Raw genomic sequence first — 22,959 nt, forward strand, 5'->3', positions numbered from 1 at the left:
AGCACACAACTAGTAGCGATACAAAGTTCATCATATGGATCTCAATCATGTAAAGCAGCTCATGAGATCATTGTATTGAAGTACATAGGAGAGAGATTAACCACATAGCTACCGGTACAGCCCCGAGCCTCGATGGAGAACTACTCCCTCCTCATGGGAGCAGCAGCGGTGATGAAGATGGCGGTGGAGATGGCAGCGGTGTCGATGGAGAAGCCTTCCGGGGGCACTTCCCCGTTCCGGCAGCGTGCCGGAACAGAGACTCCTGTCCCCCAGATCTTGGCGTCGTGATGGCGGCGGCTCTGGAAGGTTTTTGTGGGTTTCGTCAATCGTATCAGGGTTTTCGCGACGGAGGCTTTAAATAGGCGAAGAGGCGGCGCAGGAGGGCTGACAGGGTGGCCACACTATAGGGGGGCGCGGGCCCCCCTTGGCCGCGCCGGCCTAGGGTTTGGTGGCCCTGTGCCCCCTCTCTGGCGGTTCTCGTGTGTTCTGGATGCTTCCGGGCAAAATAGGAACCTGGGCGTTGATTTCGTCCGATTCCGAGAATATTTCGTTACTAGGATTTCTGAAACCAAAAACAGCAGAAAACAGGAACTGGCACTTCGGCATCTTGTTAATAGGTTAGTTCCAGAAAATGCACGAATATGACATAAAGTGTGCATAAAACATGTAGATAACATCAATAATGTGGCATGGAACATAAGAAATTATCGATACGTCGGAGACGTATCAGCATCCCCAAGCTTAGTTCTGCTCGTCCCGAGCAGGTAAAACGATAACAAAGATAATTTCTGGAGTGACATGCCATCATAAACTTGATCATATTATTGTAAACACATGTAATGAATGCAACGATCAAAACAATGGTAATGACATGAGTAAACAACTGAATCATAAAGCAATGACTTTTCATGAATAGTATTTTCAAGACAAGCATCAATAAGTCTTGCATAAGAGTTAACTCATAAAGCAATAATTCAAAGTAGAGGTCTTGAAGCAACATAAAGGAAGATGAAGTTTCAGCGGTTGCTTTCAACTTATAACATGTATATCTCATGGATATTGTCAACATAGAGTAATATAATAAGTGCAATAAGCAAATATGTAGGAATCAATGCACAGTTCACACAAGTGTTTGCTTCTTGAGGTGGAGAGAAATAGGTGAACTGACTCAACAATAAAAGTAAAAGAATGGTCCTCCATAGAGGAAAAGCATCGATTGCTATATTTGTGCTAGAGCTTTGATTTTGAAAACATGAAACAATTTTGTCAACGGTAGTAATAAAGCATATGTATCATGTAAATTATATCTTATAAGTTGCAAGCCTCATGCATAGTATACTAATAGTGCCCGCACCTTGTCCTAATTAGCTTGGACTACCGGATCATCGCAATGCACATGTTTTAACCAAGTGTCACAAAGGGGTACCTCTATGCCGCCTGTACAAAGGTCTAAGGAGAAAGCTCGCATTGGATTTCTCGCTATTGATTATTCTCAACTTAGACATCCATACCGGGACAACATAGACAACAGATAATGGACTCCTCTTTTATGCATAAGCATGTAACAACAATTAATAATTTTCTCATATGAGATTGAGGATATTGTCCAAAACTGAAACTTCCACCATGGATCATGGCTTTAGTTAGCGGCCCAATGTTCTTCTCTAACAATATGCATGCTTAACCATAAGGTGGTAGATCTCTCTTACTTCAGACAAGACGAACATGCATAGCAACTCACATGAAATTCAACAAAGAGTAGTTGATGGCGTCCCCAGTGAACATGGTTATCGCACAACAAGCAACTTAATAAGAGATAAAGTGCATAATTACATATTCAATACCACAATAGTTTTTAAGCTATTTGTCCCATGAGCTATATATTGCAAAGGTGAATGATGGAATTTTAAAGGTAGCACTCAAGCAATTTACTTTGGAATGGCGGAAAATACCATGTAGTAGGTAGGTATAGTGGACACAAATGGCATAGTGGTTGGCTCAAGTATTTTGGATGCATGAGAAGTATTCCCTCTCGATACAAGGTTTAGGCTAGCAAGGCTTATTTGAAACAAACACAAGGATGAACCGGTGCAGCAAAACTCACATAAAAGACATATTGAAAACATTATAAGACTCTACACCGTCTTCCTTGTTGTTCAAACTCAATACTAGAAATTATCTAGACTTTAGAGAGACCAAATATGCAAACCAAATTTTAGCATGCTCTATGTATTTCTTCATTAATGGGTGCAAAGCATATGATGCAAGAGCTTAAACATGAGCACAACAATTGTCAAGTATCACATTATTCAAGACATTATAGAAATTACTATATGTATCATTTTCCAATTCCAACCATATAACAATTTAACGAAGAAGAAATTTCGCCATGAATACTAAAAGCTAAGAACACATGTGTTCATACGAACCAGCGGAGCATGTCTCTCTCCCACACAAGCATGATGTAATCCAATTTATTCAAACACAAACAAAAATAAGAAACATACAGACGCTCCAAGCAAAGCACATAAGATGTGACCGAATAAAAATATAGTTTCAAGAGAAGGAACCTGATAAGTTGTCGATGAAGAAGGGGATGCCTTGGGCATCCCCAAGCTTAGACGCTTGAGTCTTCTTGATATATGCAGGGGTGAACCACCGGGGCATCCCCAAGCTTAGAGCTTTCACTCTTCTTGATCATAGTATATCATCCTCCTCTCTTGACCCTTGAAAACTTCCTTCACACCAAACTTCTCATAAACTTCGTTAGAGGGGTTAGTACATAATCAAAAAATCACATGTTCAGAGGTGACACAATCATTCTTAACACTTCTGGACATTGCTCAAAGCTACTGGAAGGTAATGGAACAAAGAAATCCACCCAACACAGCGAAAGAAGCAATGCGAAATAAAAGGCAGAATCTGTCAAAACAGAACAGTCCGTAAAGACGAATTTCTAATAAATACTTCCGTTGCTCAAATCAGAAAACTCAAAACTAATGAAAGTTGCGTACATATCTGAGGAACACGCACGTAAATTGGCATATTTTTCTGATTTTTCTACAGAGAAAACAGCCCAGATTCGTGACAGATAGAAATCTGTTTCTGCGCAGAAATCCAAATCTAGTATCAACCTTCGATTAGAGGCTTCACTTGGCACAACAAAACACAAAACTAAGATAAGGAGAGGTTGCTACAGTAGTAAACAACTTCCAAGACATAAATATAAAACAAAGTACTGTAGCAAAATAACACATGGGTTATCTCCCAAGAAGTTCTTTCTTTATAGCCATTAAGATGGGCTCAGCAGTTTTAATGATGCACTCGCAAGAAATAGTATTTGAAGCAAAAGAGAGCATCAAGAGGCAAATTCAAAACACATTTAAGTCTAACATGCTTCCTATGAAAAGGAATCTTGTACATAAACAAGTTCATGAAGAGCAAAGCGACAAGCATAGGAAGATAAAACAAGTATAGCTTCAAAAATTTCAGCACATAGAGAGGTGTTTTAGTAACATGAAAATTTCTACAACCATATTTTCCTCTCTCATAATAACTTTCAGTAGCATCATGAGCAAACTCAACAATGTAACTATCACACAAAGCATTCTTATCATGAGTCTCATGCATAAAATTATTACTCTCCACATAGGCATAGTCAATTTTATTAGTTGTAGTGGGAGCAAATTCAACAAAGTAGCTATCATTATTATTCTCATCATCAAATATAGGAGGCATATTGTAATCATAATCAAATTCATCCTCCATAACAGGCGGTAACAAAAGACTACTATCATTATAATCATCATAAATTGGAGGCAAAGTATCATCAAAGAAAATTTTCTCCTCAATTCTTGGGGGACTAAAAAGATCATGCTCATCAAAACCAGCTTCCCCAAGCTTAGAATTTTCCATATCATTAGCAACAATGGTGTTCAAAGTGTTCATATTAATATGTTCCATGGGTTTTTTAATTTTCGGATCAAACCATCCATGTCTTAAATCAGGAAATAGAGTAAAAAGCTCATTGTTGTCCATTATGCCAAACTAGTGTAAACAAGAAACAAAAAGTTGCAATTGCAGGATCTAAAGGAAATAGCTTCGAGTACTTACAATGCGCCGGAAAATAGCTTGGTAGCCGAGGTCCGGAGTGTGAGTACCTTTTACCTTTCCTCCCCGGCAACGGCGCCAGAAAATAGCTTGATGTCTACTTCCCCCTCCTTTTCCTGTAGACAGTGTTGGGCCTCCAAGAGCAGAGGTTTATAGAACAACAGCAAGTTTTCCCTTAAGTGGATCACCCAAGGTTTATCGAACTCAGGGAGGAAGAGGTCAAAGATATCCCTCTCATGCAACCCTGCAACCACAAAGCAAGAAGTCTCTTGTGTCCCCAACACACCTAATAGGTGCACTAGTTCGGCGAAGAGATAGTGAAATACAGGTGGTATGAATATATATGAGCAGTAGCAACGGTACCAGAAAATAGCTTGCTGGCGTGTAGTTGATGGTGGCAGTATTGCAGCAGTAGTAACGCAGTAAAACAGTAAACAAGCAGCGATAGCAGTATTTAGGAACAAGGCCTAGGGATTACACTTTCACTAGTGGACACTCTCAACATTGATCGCATAATAAATAACTCTTTCTCATATGTGCTACATACACTCTTTTGTTGGATGATGAACACATTGCGTAGGATTACACGAACCCTCAATGCCGGAGTTAACAAGCTCCACAATTCAATGTTCATATTTAAATAACCTTAGAGCATAATAGATCATTGCAAAATAAACCAAGAACTAACATAGTGCACACACTGTCCACATTACACTATGAAGGAGGAATAGATCACATCAATACTATCATAATGATAATTAACTTCACAATCTACAAGAGATCATGATCATAGCCTACGACAAGAACCACATGGTGCACACACTAGTCACCTTTACACCATGCAGGAGGAATAGACTACTTTAATAACATCACATGAGTAGCACACAACTAGTAGCGATACAAAGCTCATCATATGGATCTCAATCATGTAAAGCAGCTCATGAGATCATTGTATTAAAGTACATAGGAGAGAGATTAACCACATAGCTACCGGTACAGCCCCGAGCCTCGATGGAGAACTACTCCCTCCTCATGGGAGCAGCAGCGGTGATGAAGATGGCGGTGGAGATGGCAGCGGTGTCGATGGAGAAGCCTTCCGGGGGCACTTCCCCGTTCCGGCAGCGTGCCGGAACAGAGACTCCTGTCCCCCAGATCTTGGCGTCGCGATGGCGGCGGCTCTGGAAGGTTTCTGTGGGTTTCGTCAATCGTATCAGGGTTTTCGCGACGGAGGCTTTAAATAGGCGAAGAGGCGGCGCAGGAGGGCTGACAGGGTGGCCACACTATAGGGGGGCGCGGCCCCCCCTTGGCCGCGCCGGCCTAGGGTTTGGTGGCCCTGTGCCCCCTCTCTGGCGGTTCTCGTGTGTTCTGGATGCTTCCGGGCAAAATAGGAACCTGGGCGTTGATTTCGTCCGATTCCGAGAATATTTCGTTACTAGGATTTCTGAAACCAAAAACAGCAGAAAACAGGAACTGGCACTTCGGCATCTTGTTAATAGGTTAGTTCCAGAAAATGCACGAATATGACATAAAGTGTGCATAAAACATGTAGATAACATCAATAATGTGGCATGGAACATAAGAAATTATCGATACGTCGGAGACGTATCAGCACGCGACTGGGCCGGTTAAATGTCCGGCGCGCCCCAAAAAGTTTGGGGACGCTTTGGAGGACGTGACTAGAGATGCTCTAAAGGCTCTCTAAAGAGCTATGGGGTGTGTAAAAAAACGCGCCTAGCCGGGCCCCCAAATTTTATTTTGGTGCCGACGTGGCCCAACAACTTATCCGGCGCCCCCATGAAAAACCCAACCCATATGGAGGCTAGCGGGGGCGTCGGATGAGCGCAAGTTGGCGAGAAACAGGGCGGGAAGAGGGCGTGCGGACCGGCCGGTCGTCGTAGGCTAGCTTAGTCAGCGGTTGCAGACTCAGACTCGCATGCTTGTCTTCAGCGCCTACTTGCCTATAGCCTTTGCAGCTAGCAGCTGCAACGTCGGCCTTACTGGTCGCCAACACCTTCCCCCTCCCACCGCTATAAAAACCATCCCCGTCGTCGTTGTTTATTCCCCTTCCAAAGCACTTCGCCTCCACCGCAGCAGGCACGCTGAGCAGACATGTCGAGAGAACCCATTTGAGCATCCCTAGACCCCCACACCAATGGAGAGCTACTTAAGCGACGGCGCCACTGGCTCCTTGTCGACGAGGCGCATACTCTCTGGGAGGCGCATTACCCCATCCCCCCGGACATGGGCTGTCCATCAGGATGGGTCATCAACGCCGACGGGCTCTCAGTGCCACCCGTGCCAGTTGGGGCAGCCCGACGGCAAACATATACGACCACTTCTAGTCGGCGCTCACGCCGGAGGAGCGCAACGACCCACAATGGTACTGATGTCTACGCACGCTTCTATTCTTGTAGACAGTGTTGCGCCTCCAAATGTAGAGGTTTGTAGAATAGCATCAAGTTTTCCTTAAGTGGATCACCCAAGGTTTATCGAACTCAGGGAGGTAGATGTCAAAGATATCCCTCTCAAGCAACCATGCAATTAAGATACAAGAAGTCTCTTGTGTCCCCAACACACCCAATAATTGTCATATGTATAGGTGCATTAGTTCGGCGAAGAGATAGTAAAATGCAAGTGATATGGATGAATATGAGTGGTAATAATAATCTGAAATAAATATGGAAGCAAGTAGACATGCAGTAAAACAGTAAATAAAGGTGATTCGATGCTTGGAAACAAGGCCTAGGGATCATACTTTCACTAGTGGTCACTCTCAACAATGATATCATAAAGGAATATAAATATAAGCACTTCACTATGCTACTCTGAACTACTCTCCGGTTGGATAACGAACACTAATTCATCTCGTAGGGCTGCAAAAGCAAACCTTAAAGTTGTACTCCCAAGTACTAATGAACACCCCACTCCGTCACTTGGAGCATTCATAGGAGGTACTAACACACCATAATTTCATAGAGACATCCAACTCAAATTATAATTCAGTGAACAAGTATTCTGTGAAATATAGCCTAAGAGACCCACATGGTGCACACACCGTCACCTTTACACACGTGGGACAATGAGTCTCCGGAGATCACATAAGTAAAATCCACTTGAATAGCACAACGACATCTAGATACAAAGCTTATGATCACATAAAGATCACACCATGGGAGAGAGAGATAAACCACATAGCTACCGGTAGAGCCCTCAGCCCCGAGGGAGAACTACCCACTCCTCATCGTAGGAGTCAACAACGGCGACGGAGATGGCGGTGGAGTCGATGGAGATGGCTCCGGGGGCAATTCCCCGTCCCGGCAGGGTGCCGGAACATAGACTTCTGTCCCCCGAATCTTGTCTGCGACGGCGGCGGAGCTACGAAACTTTTCGTGAACGGAGGCTTGTATATTTAGGATTTTTGCGTCGGGAGCTTTATATAGGCGGAAGGGCGAGGTCGGTGGAGGCCTGGTGGCCCCAGACCTACCCTAGGCGCGGGCTAGGTCCAGGCCGTGCCTAGGGGTGGTTTGAGCGCCCTGCTGCGCCTCTTTGACCCCCTTCGGACTTCGTCTTCGTTACGGTAAAATAGACACTTCGGCTTTTGTTTCGTTCAATTCCGAGAATATTTTCTGTATAACTTTTCTGAAATGCAAAAACAACAGAAAACAGGGAACTGACACTGTGACATCTTGTTAATAGATTAGTGCCGGAAATCATGTAAAAGTGCAACAAAGTGTAAGCAAAACATATATGAATTGGTGTAAAACAAGCATGGACCATCAAAAATTATAAATACGTTTGAGACATATCAAGTACCCGACAACCACATCACGTGCACGACCTTGTTCCACACGCAATGACAGGATCACCACATCCAACGGCAACGGCCCGCCGCCGTAGAACAACAGCTTCGAGGGGCAAAGACGACGATGGAGCCCGGCTCGGAGGACCCTCGCTAGGGTCCTCAACCACATTGCGGGTGGGAACAACGCACCGCTGACGATGCCTCCGCCGCGCCAACCGGCACGCCGCAAGGGAGGGAGGTGGGACGCGTGCCGCCATGTCGCTTCGTCTTCGTCGCGACCATTTTCCTCACGCTCCTCCTCCTCCCCCGCCAGCTACTCGCCCTACTCATCCCCCCCCCCCCCCCCCCGCATCCTGGCACCTATGAAGTAGGAGCTGGATGAGCGGCCCCGCATGTGTGGGGGCGGCGGCATCGTAATCCGTTGCCGGCGCACGCCTTTCCTTCCCCGTGGCCACTTGCAGACGAAGCACGAGATGCGCGAGTGGACCCCGCTGCCGGGGTACAAGTCGGCGGCGCTCCAACTTAAGGTGGAAGAGGACCCGGAGGAATTCCTAGGCCAACGGATCGCCGAGCAGGCCACGTTCCAGGAAACGGACGAGTCCATTGAGTAGTGGTCCGCGGCGGAGCACCGCCTCGAGGAGGCCGCGTGTGCACGCCGCCTCGACCTGTTCATCGACTTGGACGACGACAACGACGCCGGCCCGTCGTACAGGCACTGCGGACGCGGGGATGATGGCCAGGGCTGCAGCAACTTCGCGCCACCGAAGCAGGAGGCCGCCGACGACGAGCAGGACTACGCGATGGCGATGTACCGAGGCCTAGGCTTTGGTCGTGGCCAGTTTTAGGATTTCTTTTTAAATTAGCCAAACTTTGTATGAGATCGCCCGAACTATCCATAAAATCGCTTGTTTTTATCAAATTTAAATTTTGAATTTTTATGGGGGGCACGGCTAGGAGTTAACCGGCCCCATTCCAAATTTTAGCCGACAGCCCTCCTACAACCCAAAAAAAACACCGAGGAGGCACGAGTGAAGATGCTTTTAGAAAGTTAAATCAAAACTAAAGAGACTAAGTACCTATCGATAACTCCGTGCAAGACTAGGAAGACTAGAGAGTATTTAGTCCCAGTGTAAAGCCGAGGCAGCACATGGTTTCTGAAATGGGCATGCACACGGTTTCAACGGGTTGGACCAGACCCGATTTTCAACGGTGTTAAGAAGTTTCTTTTCATGCTGCTCATGTGTACTGTCAGTTAATGGATTGTTCTTATTACGCGGTGTTCGTAGGAACTTGCCGCCACCAAGTCATGCGTGGACCAGGCAAGACTCGATGTGATTAAGGTTTATAATTTTGTAACCTCTTGGTGAATATCTAGATGGTTACTTCTGGTTTATAAGTAGTTGAGTATATAATTTTTGTGATATGTAATTTATACTTCGTTGATTTAATTTATAGTCATTTTTCTTGAACTAACGTGCAACCTTCATAAACTCGTATGAAGGAAATACTTATTTTGTATGTAAAAAAAAAACTCAGACATCTTGAAAACGTGTTTGCATACACCATGCAACTACCACGATAAACTTGCTCGCACCCAAGCATGAGAGCATCTTCGGCCGCGTCCCTCAAAGATTTTTGGGGCGCGTCGGACATTTTTTCGTTTCTAGTCACGCGTCCCAAATGTTCTTTTCATCCGACGCGGCTCAATACGATGTCAGGTGTCCCGAGCCTGTCCCTGATCCACCCGAGCCTGTCCCTGATCCATAGGGGACGTTCCGGGCACGCCGGACACATCGAGAAGCGAGGGGGGGGAGGGGAGTGGCGGGCCCGACGTGTAATTGAAACGGAAGTCTAAAACCCGTCGCCTACTTCTGGTCAAGCGACGTTAATGGCGCCCAGCTTTTCCAGGCGACGCAGTGAAGCGTCTCGTCGTGCATGGCCATCCGCGCCGGCGTTTATTACGGCCAACGCCCCGCTGCCACCTCGCCTACCGCCGTTGCACAATAAAGAGAACCACCTCGTTCCTCTCGCCACGTTCCACATTCCAATCTCGCCGCACCTCCTTCCTTCCTCTCGCCTCAGCGCCAATGTCGTCCCCCCGCAAGAACATCCTCGCGGCGAACGACTTCGTGTGCGGCAGCCTCACGATAGAGGAGGCGTGGGCGCTGTACCGCGCGCGGTACCCTATCCCGCCGGACATGTGCCTACCAAGCAGCGGCGGCTGGAGGATAGCCGTCAACGGGATCGACGTCTCGCCGCCGCCGAGAACCGATCGCTGGAGGGATACGATCAGGATCCAGCACGCTCGCCTCAGCGCCGCCGCCGATCCCACCTGGGCCCCCACCAGCAACGATGAATGGTGGGCGGACTTCTTCCAGGCGCAGTACGACTCCTACATGAACAGCACAGACGGTCTCGTCGGCCGGAGGGACACGTGGAACAAGGAGGGGCGTGTCCTTTTCTGGGGCGTTCTCGGGCGCCCCCTCTCGGCCGTCCTCGATAGCATCCACATGGGCGCCGCAAGGTTGGAGATGCCAGCTTCTCCGCCGCCATCTCCTCCGGCCGAAGCGCGCTGGCAACCGAGGAGGATGTACTCGTCCTCCTCGAACTCTTCTTCTTCGGGGTCGACGCGATCGACGCCTTCCTCGCACCGCGCCACGCCGTACAGTGTGCCGAAGCGCAAGGTGAAGGAGGAGCCCGAGTACGCGACGCCGCCCGCGATTCGGAGGTGCGGCGGCAGCAGCATCACCATCCACGAACCAGCGCGGCAGATATATATCATGTACCCTATTCTTAAGTATTTGTTCCGATCCAACTTGTATGCAAGAGCATGTGTGGGAAGAAGTGTGTATTAAATGGTGTAGCATGGTGGTAGTGATTGAATAGTGATAACAAATTGAAGATCTACTATGATATTTACATTTTTTGTTGCCTCACTAGAGATAAAGTGAATTCATGTTGTAATTCAAACATTATGCCAAATTACTTAAGGCTATAATAAGTTGATTCTTAATTCAACAGTGCTTAGAGTTTTCCCTTTCTTGAGGAGTACTACCTCCATCCCAAAGCTTAAATCTTTTTTTTTGAAAATTCAAACCAAGTAAAGTTTGACCAAAACTTTTAGAAGAATCTATCAGCAAATATGATATTTTGTAGATACCATATAAAAATATTTTTTATTATCTATCTAGTGATATTGATTATGTATTTTGGATGTTAACGATTTTTGGTAAAAACTTGGTCAAACTTGACATAGTTTGACTTTGTATAAATAATACAAGCATTAAGCTTTGGGATGGAGGTAGTATAAGAGAGATGTGTTGCATCATCTCTGTGTTATGACGTAATACCATATGAATGCTTATCAAACACATGTATTATGTCTTTGATTTTGTGTCCACTACAACTTAAAAAAGAAAGTAGATAAGTGAACCCATGAACATGGTCCATTTTAAATCATAAGAAACACCTCCAACACAATTATCACTCTTTATAATTTCTGCTATTAATTAGTCCAAAAATACAAAAATACTTTCTCCACTTGCAAACACACAAAACCCGAAAACCACTATCCTTTTACTGCTTTTTTATTTTGCTTGCTTAGTTTATTTACTTTACTTTACTCTAGTTATATTTATATTTACTATTACTCATACGAAACAATGTGCTTGACAACCACACGGTGGAGTTGGGAACACAAAACAAAAACTTAGCTTTGCAGGTTGCTAGAAGAGGAAAAGGAGAAATAACATCTTTGTCAATTCCCCGAGAGTTCGATATAAACCCTTGAGTCACCCTTGTGAGGAAATACGTTGCTACAACACTCTGCACTTGGGTTCCCAATGAGTTGGTACACACTGAGTTGTTGCCATCAGTAACCCGAACCACCGACGGGCTACAGAAAAACACATCCGCGGTAGCTCGTCAACTGGTCTTCTCGTCGCGTACCAATGAGCGCAAAATAAAAATACACCGTTGGTTCTTCCTTTGGCGTCTGATCTGGGATGCAAAAAAGCAGTGATAGCGGACTATTTCCGTGCATCATGGGTACATGACAAAAAAGTGATAGTAGAAATGGTCCGTCGCTTGTTTTTCTCGGAAACTAGTGACATACTTACTTTGCTCGATTGTCACTGGTCATATATAGAATGATGACGAGCTTATATAATGATGATGTGTTTTTTTTTTGTTCATATGGTTAGTCACGACGTTCATATTATCTGCTTCGTCAAACAGACATGATCTATCATTGTTGGGTGGTAAACAAACATACGTCGTTGGTAGTTTTGACGTTCTTACTATGTACTTCATCAAACAGACAAGATCTATAATTGACTGGCGGTAAGAGAACATCCATCACTAGTAGTTTTGGTGAGAAAATTCTATTTATCACATGTGATATGCGTATATGAAAATGATGTATCAAGGATTTCTCGGTTGAGTGCAACAATAGAAATCAGATAAGAGAATAAAATAAATTAAATACACTCCATTAGATAATCGTAACACACACACCAGCCTTGGATAACATATAGATAGATGTCATACAAAGATCCAACAATTTCTTTGCATCATCCGCGAAAATAAACACACATAACTTTCATCATTGTTGCATCAACAGCCATAAAATTGCCACAAACATAAGAAGATTACTAAACAGAGTTTAGTCGACCAACATAAAAGAACACTAATCCGTAACCAACGACAAATTAAATAAGTCACATCTTGTCTGCCTTGTGCTTCTTCAAAGGATGGGCCTTGCATTCATTGATAATCCCTTCATATGGCACTAGGGAAATGTTCTTCACATACATGACGAGGGTTTTGTGTTGTGCCCTAACATTGGGCCTCTTACTGTTGTCAATTGTTATGCGTTCGACATGCTACTTGCCTTTTTTCGATCCATTTCGTTTAATATTACATTGTTCGTGTTGACGGGCGTTGGTGGCAGATGGGTCTCTGATATAAGCCTCTCCCTACTTCACTGTAGCTACATAAAAATAGAAAATATATGTTGAATAATAAGGTTTCGAATGCAAGCCCTTGCTCGTGCTGACTAAACTGGTTTGTTTCACACCGCGGCAACAACTTGATGCTTTTAGTTTCTACGAAATATGTTTTTAACTAACAATTGCCTATTTAAGTATATGTTGGGTTCAAAACTATGCGGTCACACACTTAGCGCTCGATGTCGCTAGGGTAGTAAACTAGTAATGAGATACAATGGTGATATCAAAATCCGACTCAGATTCTCAGTTGGGATCCAACACATCACTAGGAGCTTTAGAATGGTCCGTAGATAAAGTTTCTTATATGGGGAGTCATTTTTAGGGTTCTGAAAAAGTTGGAGAATTTTTTAGTATTGTATAGGAGTATTCTAGAAGGTTTCGGAGGGCCACCAGTAGTCCACTTGTCCCGAGGAGGGCCATATGGATCAATGGGGGTACGGCCAGGCCCCCAGCCCAATAGGGATAAGAATAAATCCCTTAAAAATAGGGGGCAAACTTGAGGGGAAAGTTGCACGCCCCCACCCCTTGGCTTGCAACGCAAAATAGAATTTGGACCGCACAATGATTGTTGGAAAAGTAAGGGTGGCCAAATTGCGGGCTATGCCCATTATGCAAGGAAACTTTGGAGTCGATCACACACGTATTTGTTAATTGTCGGTACACCATTCATCTTTAGAGCTCTATTTAGGATTTGCAAGCCATTTAGGATATCCATCCGGAACAATGGCAAGGGGATGATCACACAATCGTAAGTTGGTGGACGAAGATGATGGTTGGACCGATCCCCACCTTGCTCACTTCTTGGGAGGTTTTAAATGAGCGAAATGCGAGGGTCTTTCATAATAAGCATGCAAAACCCATTGTGAGTTATCACGGGTGCTAAGCAATTGGACGAAATGATGTTGGTGGAGTAGGCTTTTGTAATAATACTTGTGACTTTCTTGTCAAACTCCTACTTAACTAATAGACCAGGATAAAACTTTTGCCCCCGTTTATAGAAAACAATAGAAGTCCGTGCCTGATGAGATGAGTTTGTGCTTATGGTATGCCATGGGGACGCATTCTAGTTGTGAAAGACCCTGAGCAGGAGAACGAAGAGGAAGGGAAGAGTTATTTTGGATAGAGGAGTCTAGACATGTTTTTTTTTCTAATTGTTGGAGGTGATACTGATATGTCAGGGAGTTTGCCCTTTTATTTTTTAGATGAAAACGGGGTGGAACCCCCCAGGTTCCATTGCATGCAACCAGGTTATTCATAGAGTTTTTACAGCCGAGCTGCGACCCTCGAACATCATCAGCATATAACAGGACCGGAAAAATAAGACAAGCAAACAACATAAACTCTTTTGTTCTGGGCACCAACCAGGAAAGAAAACCTAAGCGACCAAACTCTGAAGTTATTGACCAACTTCAGCGAGCTTCCCCTAGGACATTTTCCTAGTGCTGACGATTTACTCCATCTTCTGAGGACAAGCCCCCCGATCTTTGCCAGAAAGCCCCCTCAGAGAAGTCAATTCCAGGCTATCCGGAGGAGTTCCCCATGGTGGTGATACAAAAGGAGTAGATTCGCGTCCAGGAACGCATAGTGTTTGTCCGGGCATAGCAGATGCCAGCTTCTGATCGTATATCTGAGACGGCGGAGTAGGTCCTTGACACCTGGCCATCTTAGCTCCTGGAAACACATTTCGTTACGAACTAACCATAAAGTCCACAAAGTAGCCGAAGAAAAAATATTAAGCACTGAATTTTTATTATCACTTAACCACCAGCGAGCAACAGATTCAAAAGATTTGCCAATGGAAAGTTTAAGGATATCTGAAACGACCTCCCAAAGGCTCGTTGCCACAACACATTCGAAGAACAATTGTTTGGCAGATTCATGTTCATTGCAAAATAAACATGAATCATCATCCAAAGTTCTTCTCTTACTCAAATTATCTCTGGTTAGGAGCCTATCATTGGATAACAGCCACAGGAAAATATGAATACGATGAGGAACATGAAGTTTCCAAACTGCTGGAGTATGAATAAGAATAACTCCACCATTATTAACAATACCATAAAAAGAGCTAACAGAATAGGTTCCCGAGGAGTGGAAAAGCCAGATCGGGGAGTCCTCCTCATCAGAGAACCCAACTGTCTTAATGAGCTCAACCAACTCGATCCACATGTTGAACAAAACGGGAGAAACCGATCGCCTTAAGGAGAATTTTAACTCAACCCCATCCCAGACCTTAGCGATTGTTTTTAAATGCTCATTCACAATAACATAGAGATCCCAGAATAAAATCACAAGTGAACATTGGCCAAGCCAAATATCTTCCCAAAAAAACACTTTACGCCCATTACCCACTTTCCGTTTATAACCCACACGAGCAGCAGATGTTGTCCACATCACTCCCTTCCAAAAGGGAGAACAATGTGTAGGGTTAGCACGAAGAATATTTGGAGACAGATTATATTTATAATCTACATTATTTTTCCAAATCTTATTATTATCAAGATGGTAACTTTTGATCCAAGATGCAAGCAAGCACAAGTTGAACTCTCTAATATTTTGGATACCTAAGCCACCAAAGTCTTTTTTTGGGGAAACCAAGTCCCAGGAAGCCAGATGGTATTTATGAGAGTCACCCATGTTATTCCAAAAGAAATGAGCCATCTGGGAATTAATGATTTTGATAGCCCATTTAGGGAATTTTAAAAAAGAGAGTAAGTACATAGGGATACTAGCAATACAAGATTGGAGAAGGATGAGTCTACCTTTATAAGATAGTAACTTACCCATCCAACCTGCAATACGCTTCATAATCTTATCTAAGATAGGCTGCAAGTCCTCCCTTGGCAACTTAGAAAAGTGAAGGGGGACCCCTAGGTAAGTAAAAGGGAAGTCTGAAATTTTGCAACCAAAGATCTGTGCAAACAGATTGGCCTCCTCCTCAACTACATTAATAGTGAGAAGGTCACTTTTATGATAATCAATATGCATGCCAGACATCTATTCGAAACAAGTCAAAAGACATTTCAACTGCCTAGCCATATCTACATTCTTCTCGAGGAAGAGGATAGTATTATCAGCATATTGAAGACTAATAACCCCCAGGAATAGCATTCGACATAAGCCCACAAATCATGTTTTTAGAAGCACTTTTATATAAAAAAATTGTGAACACATCGGGAATAAAGTTGAAAAGGATGGGGGACAGGGGATCACCCTATTTTAAACCCTTCCCAGCAACAAAGTACTTACCATTGACATCATTGATACGAACGCAGAAAGAACCTTTAACAAGGATAGACTTGATCAGGTTACGGAATTTTAAACGAAAGAGCCTAGATTTCAACATATCATCGAGGAAACCCCAATCAACGCGATCGTATGCTTTTTCATAATCTAGTTTTAAAACTAGACAAGATTTTTTTTTTGAATGCACGTCATGGATAACCTCATGAGCGGCAACAACACTCTCTAAAATGTAACGGCTTTTGATAAAAGCAATTTGATTCTTTGCAATAATTCTATTACCAATAGAACAAAATCTATTCGTAATAGCTTTAGTTATGATCTTTAAACTACAATTACCAAGACTAATAGGACGGAATTTCTTCATGTCACGAGCATCCTGCTCTTTAGGGATTAAAGTAATAATAGCAAAATTGAGACGTGAAACATCAAGTGTTCCTTTTTCAAAATCTCTAACTAAAGCCATGAAATCAGATTTTATAAGGGCCCAAAAATTCTGATAGAGCAAGAATGAGAATCCGTCAGGTCCGAGGGCACCTGCAACATAAGATCTCATCACAGGGGCATAGATTCCTCTTCATAAAAGGGGGAATCAAGGAGGGCAATTTCCTCATCATTGAGTAAATCAGCCTCATCCCAAAAATCATCACCCAGGGAGAAATCAGAACGAGTTTCTTTAGCAAAGAGATTTTTGTAAAAAGTAGAAGCAATCTAAAGCATCTCCCCAGTAGATTCAACCGTTCCATCTGAACCATCCAGGATAGCAAGAGTTTTCTTACGTTTTCTTTGATTAGCTAAAGCGTGGAAATAGGTCGTATTACGATCTCCTTCGACTAATTTCCTATCCCTAGAGCGCTGCCAAGTCTTAGTGTCCTCCTGAACCCACAGGTTATCCAACTCCACTTAATCTCTTTCATACGAACACTATCAGCATCGTTCAAACAATTTTTCTTAGAAAAAACATCTAAGATATCAAACTCTTGCGTAAGAGCTTTTTTTCTGAGCAGCCTCAATATTAATACCCCACCCTTTAGCCGCTTTACGTAGCGACCGCAATTTAAATTGCCAAATGCCAATAGCTGATGAAAAGCCGCACGGTGAATTCCACACTTTATGAACTAAAGTAGAGAATTCATCATGCTGGAGCCACCATTTTTGAAAGCGAAAAAGCTTAGGAGGGGGAGGGAGATTAAGACCAGCATCAAGCACCAGAGGAGTGTGATCACTCACAACTCGTGGTAAGGCCCTAACAGTGATAAGCGGGAAATGTTGTTCCCATTCAGTAGATGCAAAAAATCTGTCGAGAGTCGCTAAAACGGGATTATCCTGATTATTAGACTACATGGAAAACGGTTATAAACTTTAAACTCAATGAAATTCCACTTATTTAACCAATCATTAAACATAAAATCCCTCAGAGCATTAAAGTTATCACTGTTTTTCTCTTGCGGGTTACGAATTAAATTGAAGTCCCCACCAATAAGGATGGGGAGAGAATTATCTTCCATAAGATCATGAAGCTCAGAAAAGAAATCCAACTTATGATCAGCATAAGCCGTACCATAAACACCCACAAAACGCCATTTGAATTTATCAAACTTATTAATAATAACATCAGAGACATAAGATGGGCCGGAAGAAAAAGAAACTACATTGAATTTTTCCTCCTTAAACCCCATCAAAATCCCTCCCGCAGATTTCTTAGCTGGTAAAAAATCCCATTTAAATGTGTTATGACCAGTGATAACACTAAGGAATTTTTCACTAATTTTTACTGTTTAGTCTCTAGCAAAGTAATAAAATCAAGCTTATTATCTGAAATTAAGTCAGATAAAGCCTGCACATGACCAGCTCTACTAATACTCCTAATGTTCCATGTAGCACCAATCATGATATAGCTATTGTATATATATTATTAACTAGATGAGTCCTAGCACCTGATCTAATATGATTAGGCCCACCAGGTAGCTGGTTTCTCACATCATTACCGGAACTAGGTAGAACGTTAATAGAAGATTTAGAACGATGGTCAAGCAATTGACCATGATCAATATCTATACCTATAGATCCAGGTAAAACCATAGTAGGATTATTTCTAGCATATTCAAGACTATTGAACAATTCATTTTTAACTAAATCATGAACAATAACATTACCCAAAGCAGCATCTCTACCAATAGAAATATCTACTCCATTAGCTAAAGCAAGAAGATTATCAGTAGGCAAGATAGCAAATGAATTACCTTTAAAACTTGGAGGAATCTCCAAATTTTTCCGCTTCAGATATTCTTTTGCCTTCTCAATGCCATTTAACTCACCATGGAAACGAGTATTCATTCTCGCAGTTTTTAGAATAGGTCCCATTTAGCTTTAGATTGAATAAGAGTACTTTCCTTTACCACAGATTTTCCAGCGCCTTTAGCCAACTCTTCAAGAACAGGGAAGAGATTTTTGCGAATAGAGCCAAATTTATCAACAACAACATCTTCATCCACTGAGTCCTCATCTTCTGAATGTGTGGCATTGAAATACTCCATAACTTGAGAGCAGTACCTAGAACCGAGACTGTTCCACCTGTAATATGGCCTCTGCTTCAATGCAGCCATAATCAATCGGCTCGAAGTCCCAAACTGCATCATCCACATTAGAATAGTTCAACCTATCAGGAAGAGAGTTAGGACTCTTCAAAGAGCACTCCCAATCATCCTCTATCTCAGGTTCACCACAGCTTTTTATTTCAGAGTCCAGCACACGCAAGTGTATGATCCAATTTAATATCTTCCCAAGATTCAGGGATATTCGCATACGATCTGTGGTTAATAGTAATATCACCCATAGTAGTTGAACCACCAGCGCCAAGACCATCATCATTCAGATTATTTTGCGGCATTTCATTAGGGTCTTCGAGCTCGCCAAAACCTTCTTCTTCCACACCATCATCAGTTGGATCATTAAAGTCTTCCTCTTCATCATTTTGTTCCACTCCTTCAACACTGAATCGCGGTAGATAAAACTTCTGATCAATTTCGGCAATCCTTTCCTTAGGAACTCTGACAGGGTCACGACAAGCAACTTGTAATCAAACTTCTACATAAAAGGACTTAAAGAAAATATTCCAGTCCACATCCATAAGCACCCCCACGCTAGTAACAGCTTGGGCGAACGTCTTCCATGCAGCTTTTTTAGGATGAATACCACGCACAAACATCCAAACCACTGGTAGTTCGTCCAGGGAAGGACAATCTCCATCACAGAGCCCAATTTTAACTGTTACACCTTCTGTTTCCAAATCAAAAGCTGGGAACTCCACCAATTCCGCAATGCTCTTCCAAGGAGGAAAATGGACCAGGAACTCCTTATCAGCAAGCTGACGAATCTGCAACGGCCACTTCTTGTGTTTGCAGAAAATGATGGGTTTGTTGCATGGAAAACAAAAAAATCTACCGCAAAGACGAATGAATCCAAGATCTAATCTATGTAAAAGCCAAGATCTAATCTACCAAGATCGAAGCAACGAGATGTATGCGAGACTAACCCTCGAAGATTTCCAAAGCCTACGAGATTAGATCTCGTTGTTGATGTAGTAGATCATCCTGTGCTGCAATCCGACAGCACTTCCTTACTCGGTCGTGCGTACGGTGTCGATGAAGCCCGTCCTCTCCCCGTTCCAGCGGGGCAGCGGAGGTGTGGTAGATCCCCTCGGAATCCCAGCAGCACGACGGCGTGGTGGTGGAGGTGGAGGAGAAATTCCTGCAGGGCTTCGCCAAGCCTGCGCAGGAAGAAGGAGGAGGGAGAGAGGGGCGGCTAGGGCTTGGGGGATGATTTGCTGCGCCCCAGCCCTCCCCTCCCTCTTATATAGGCGTGGGGGGCTGCCTTGGCCCCTCCTCCAAGCCCTTGGGTCGGCCAAAACAAGGGGGGCAACTTCCCCCCAAGTTAAGTCCCTATTTTCAAGGGATTTGATCTTATCCACTTTATCCAGCCACATGGGCCTTGGGGGGCTGGTGTGCCTGGCCCATGTGGGCCTATGTGACCCCTCCGGTCCATGTTGGTCGTCCGGGATAGGTGGGCCCCACTATGGTACCCTCCGGAACCTTCTAGAACCTCCGGTACAATACAGAAAAATCCTGAACTTTTCCGGTAACCCTGAAAATGACTTCCCATATATGAATCTTATTCTCCGGACCATTCCGGACCTCCTCGTGATGTCCTGGATCCCATTCGAGACTCCGAGCAAACTTCGTCTCCATCTCATATTCCGAATCTACTTATGCGACATCGAACCTTAAGCGCGTCACCCTACGGTTCGTGAACTATGCAGACATGGTCGAGACTCCTCTCCGACCAATAACCAATAGCGGGACCTGGAGATCCATAATGGCTCCCACACATTCAACGATAACTTATTGATCGATTGAACCATTTACATACGATACCGATTCCCTTTGTCACGCGATACTTTACTTGTCCGAGATTCGATCATTGGTATCTCCATACCTAGTTCAACCTCGTTACCGACAAGTACTCTTTACTTGTTACCGTGGTATGTCATCTCTTGTGACCTTGTCACATGCTTGCAAGCTAATTAGATGTCATTCCACCGAGAGGCCCCAGAGTATATCTATCCGTCATCGGGATGGACAAATCCCACTCTTGATCCATATGCCTCAACTCATACTTTCCGAATACTTAATCCCATCTTTATAACCACCCATTTATGCAGTGGCGTTTGATGTAATCAAAGTACCCTTCCGGTATAAGTGATTTACATGATCTCATGGTCAAAGGACTAGGTTACTATGTATCTAAAAGCTTATAGCAAATTGAACTTGATGACTTGATCTCATGCTATGCTTACTATGGGTGTGTCCATCACATCATTCACCGAATGATATGATCTTGTTATTAATAACATTCGATGTTCATGATCAGGAAACCATGATCATCTATTAATCAACAAGCTAGTTAAATGAGAGGCTTACTAGGGACTCTGGTTGTTTACACAACACACATGTATTAATGTTTCCGGTTAATACAATTATAGCATGGGGTGTAAACATTTATCATGAACACTATGAACACTAAGATATAACAATAACTAATTTATTATTGCCTCTCGGGCATATCTCCAACAGAAAATAGAGTTGAAATTCTTCTCAAGGTTGGCTGCTGTAATGTCACCTTTCCGAATATGCACTACTGCACAATTCTCAAAATTAATCCAGCTTGTTTCTTCTTCACTTTGTGCATCAATATGATAGAATCCCAACCCATGGTTAGCATTACCAAAATATTTTGCACATGGATGTTCACTTAACCAAACTGGGCATTGATGGGCAGGGTGGGCAGGAGAATTGCATATGAAACACTTTTTAGGCTTGATGCAGTTGCCAATAAAATGACCTGGATCTCCACAATTGAAACAAATCATCTTGAAATCCCTGGCTTCCATCGGTTGCTCAACAATCAAGGTGAGGCTGGAGGAGGAAGAACTTCAGAGTTCCCTACATCAACAGCTTGACCACCTTGGCCGACAGATGAGGCAAGAAGTTGGTTTTGATTGACAAAATTCTAACGCTGAATAGCTTGAGTCAGAATCTGAGTATTTCCCCCAATGACATGCTGATTCTGGAAGTTGTTTGACCTCTGAGCTTGGAACTGCTGTTGTATGGAAGGTACTTGAAACTGAGAAAATTGGAGAGGTTGAGACTTGGATTGGAACTGTTGCTGCAAGCCTTGATACTGCTGAGGTTGAAACTGATTTTGGAATTGTGTCCTATATTGAGGATTCACCCTCCTCGGCGGAGGGTGCATAGCTGCAGGGCGCTGAGGCTGCGGAGCCGCAGGGCGCTGAGGCTACAGGGCAGGAGGGGGCACGGCCTATTGAGGTTGTGGAGGAGGTCGCACCAACGCGAATCCGCGACCCCGACCGCGCGACGGAGCACCACGCGCCATCGGAGCCCGCACAACTTCAGCAAAGGAAGGACAGAAAATCTTCCCCAGCTGAGGAGCCCGGATTACCTTGGGGTTGCGGCGGATCAAATCCGATGGAGCGGCCACATAACAATCAGAAATCGAGAAGCAATTCGCCTCCACCAACTCCTTCCGCACCCAACACACCAGCGAACCCGCAACTCCCGGGAGATAGCGGCAAGGAGGGGGAGGAACCAACCAGAGCTGCCCGAAGAATTCCTCAACTGCTTCGTCCTGGAGCTGTAGATGGCTGCGCGTGAACCCTAGGTCACCACCAACCTCGGATCCATCGGCCGCAAATCCGCCAGGTGGAGCAAATCCAACCGCTGGGCCATCAAAGGAAGCCACCCTGACATGTAGGGACCTCACACTCAAATCCGATTTCCCCGCCATGGAAATAGCATCAGGGAGGGGAGGAAAAGCAGAGCAATCCCCAGGCCATGGTGGAGATGGCAGACGCGGAGAAGACGATCGTCGCTCAGGAGAGGTTCTCGTGGCTTCCAAGGTCGTACAACCACAGTTGGACAAGCCACTATGCGAGATCCATCCACCGCTGCCGCTTCCCCATGAAATCCGCCGCGAGGGACGCAGCAGCCACCCACCCGAGGTAAAGGAACTCTCGATCGGGGGTGGGGTGGCGAGGTCGCGCCCATGGCGGACGGGGAGAGGGGCGAAGAGGAGAGACGCATCGAACTGGAATTGTATGTATCCAGTGCGGGCTCATTCAGTGGTTCATATCCATTTCGTGACCAGTATTATTAGTATTATTATCTACTCCCTCCGTTCCGTAACAATAATGATCATAACTCAGGATAGCTACATACT

This window comes from Lolium perenne, chromosome 3 (assembly GCF_019359855.2).
Source record: "Lolium perenne isolate Kyuss_39 chromosome 3, Kyuss_2.0, whole genome shotgun sequence".
Taxonomy (NCBI): Eukaryota; Viridiplantae; Streptophyta; class Magnoliopsida; order Poales; family Poaceae; genus Lolium; species Lolium perenne.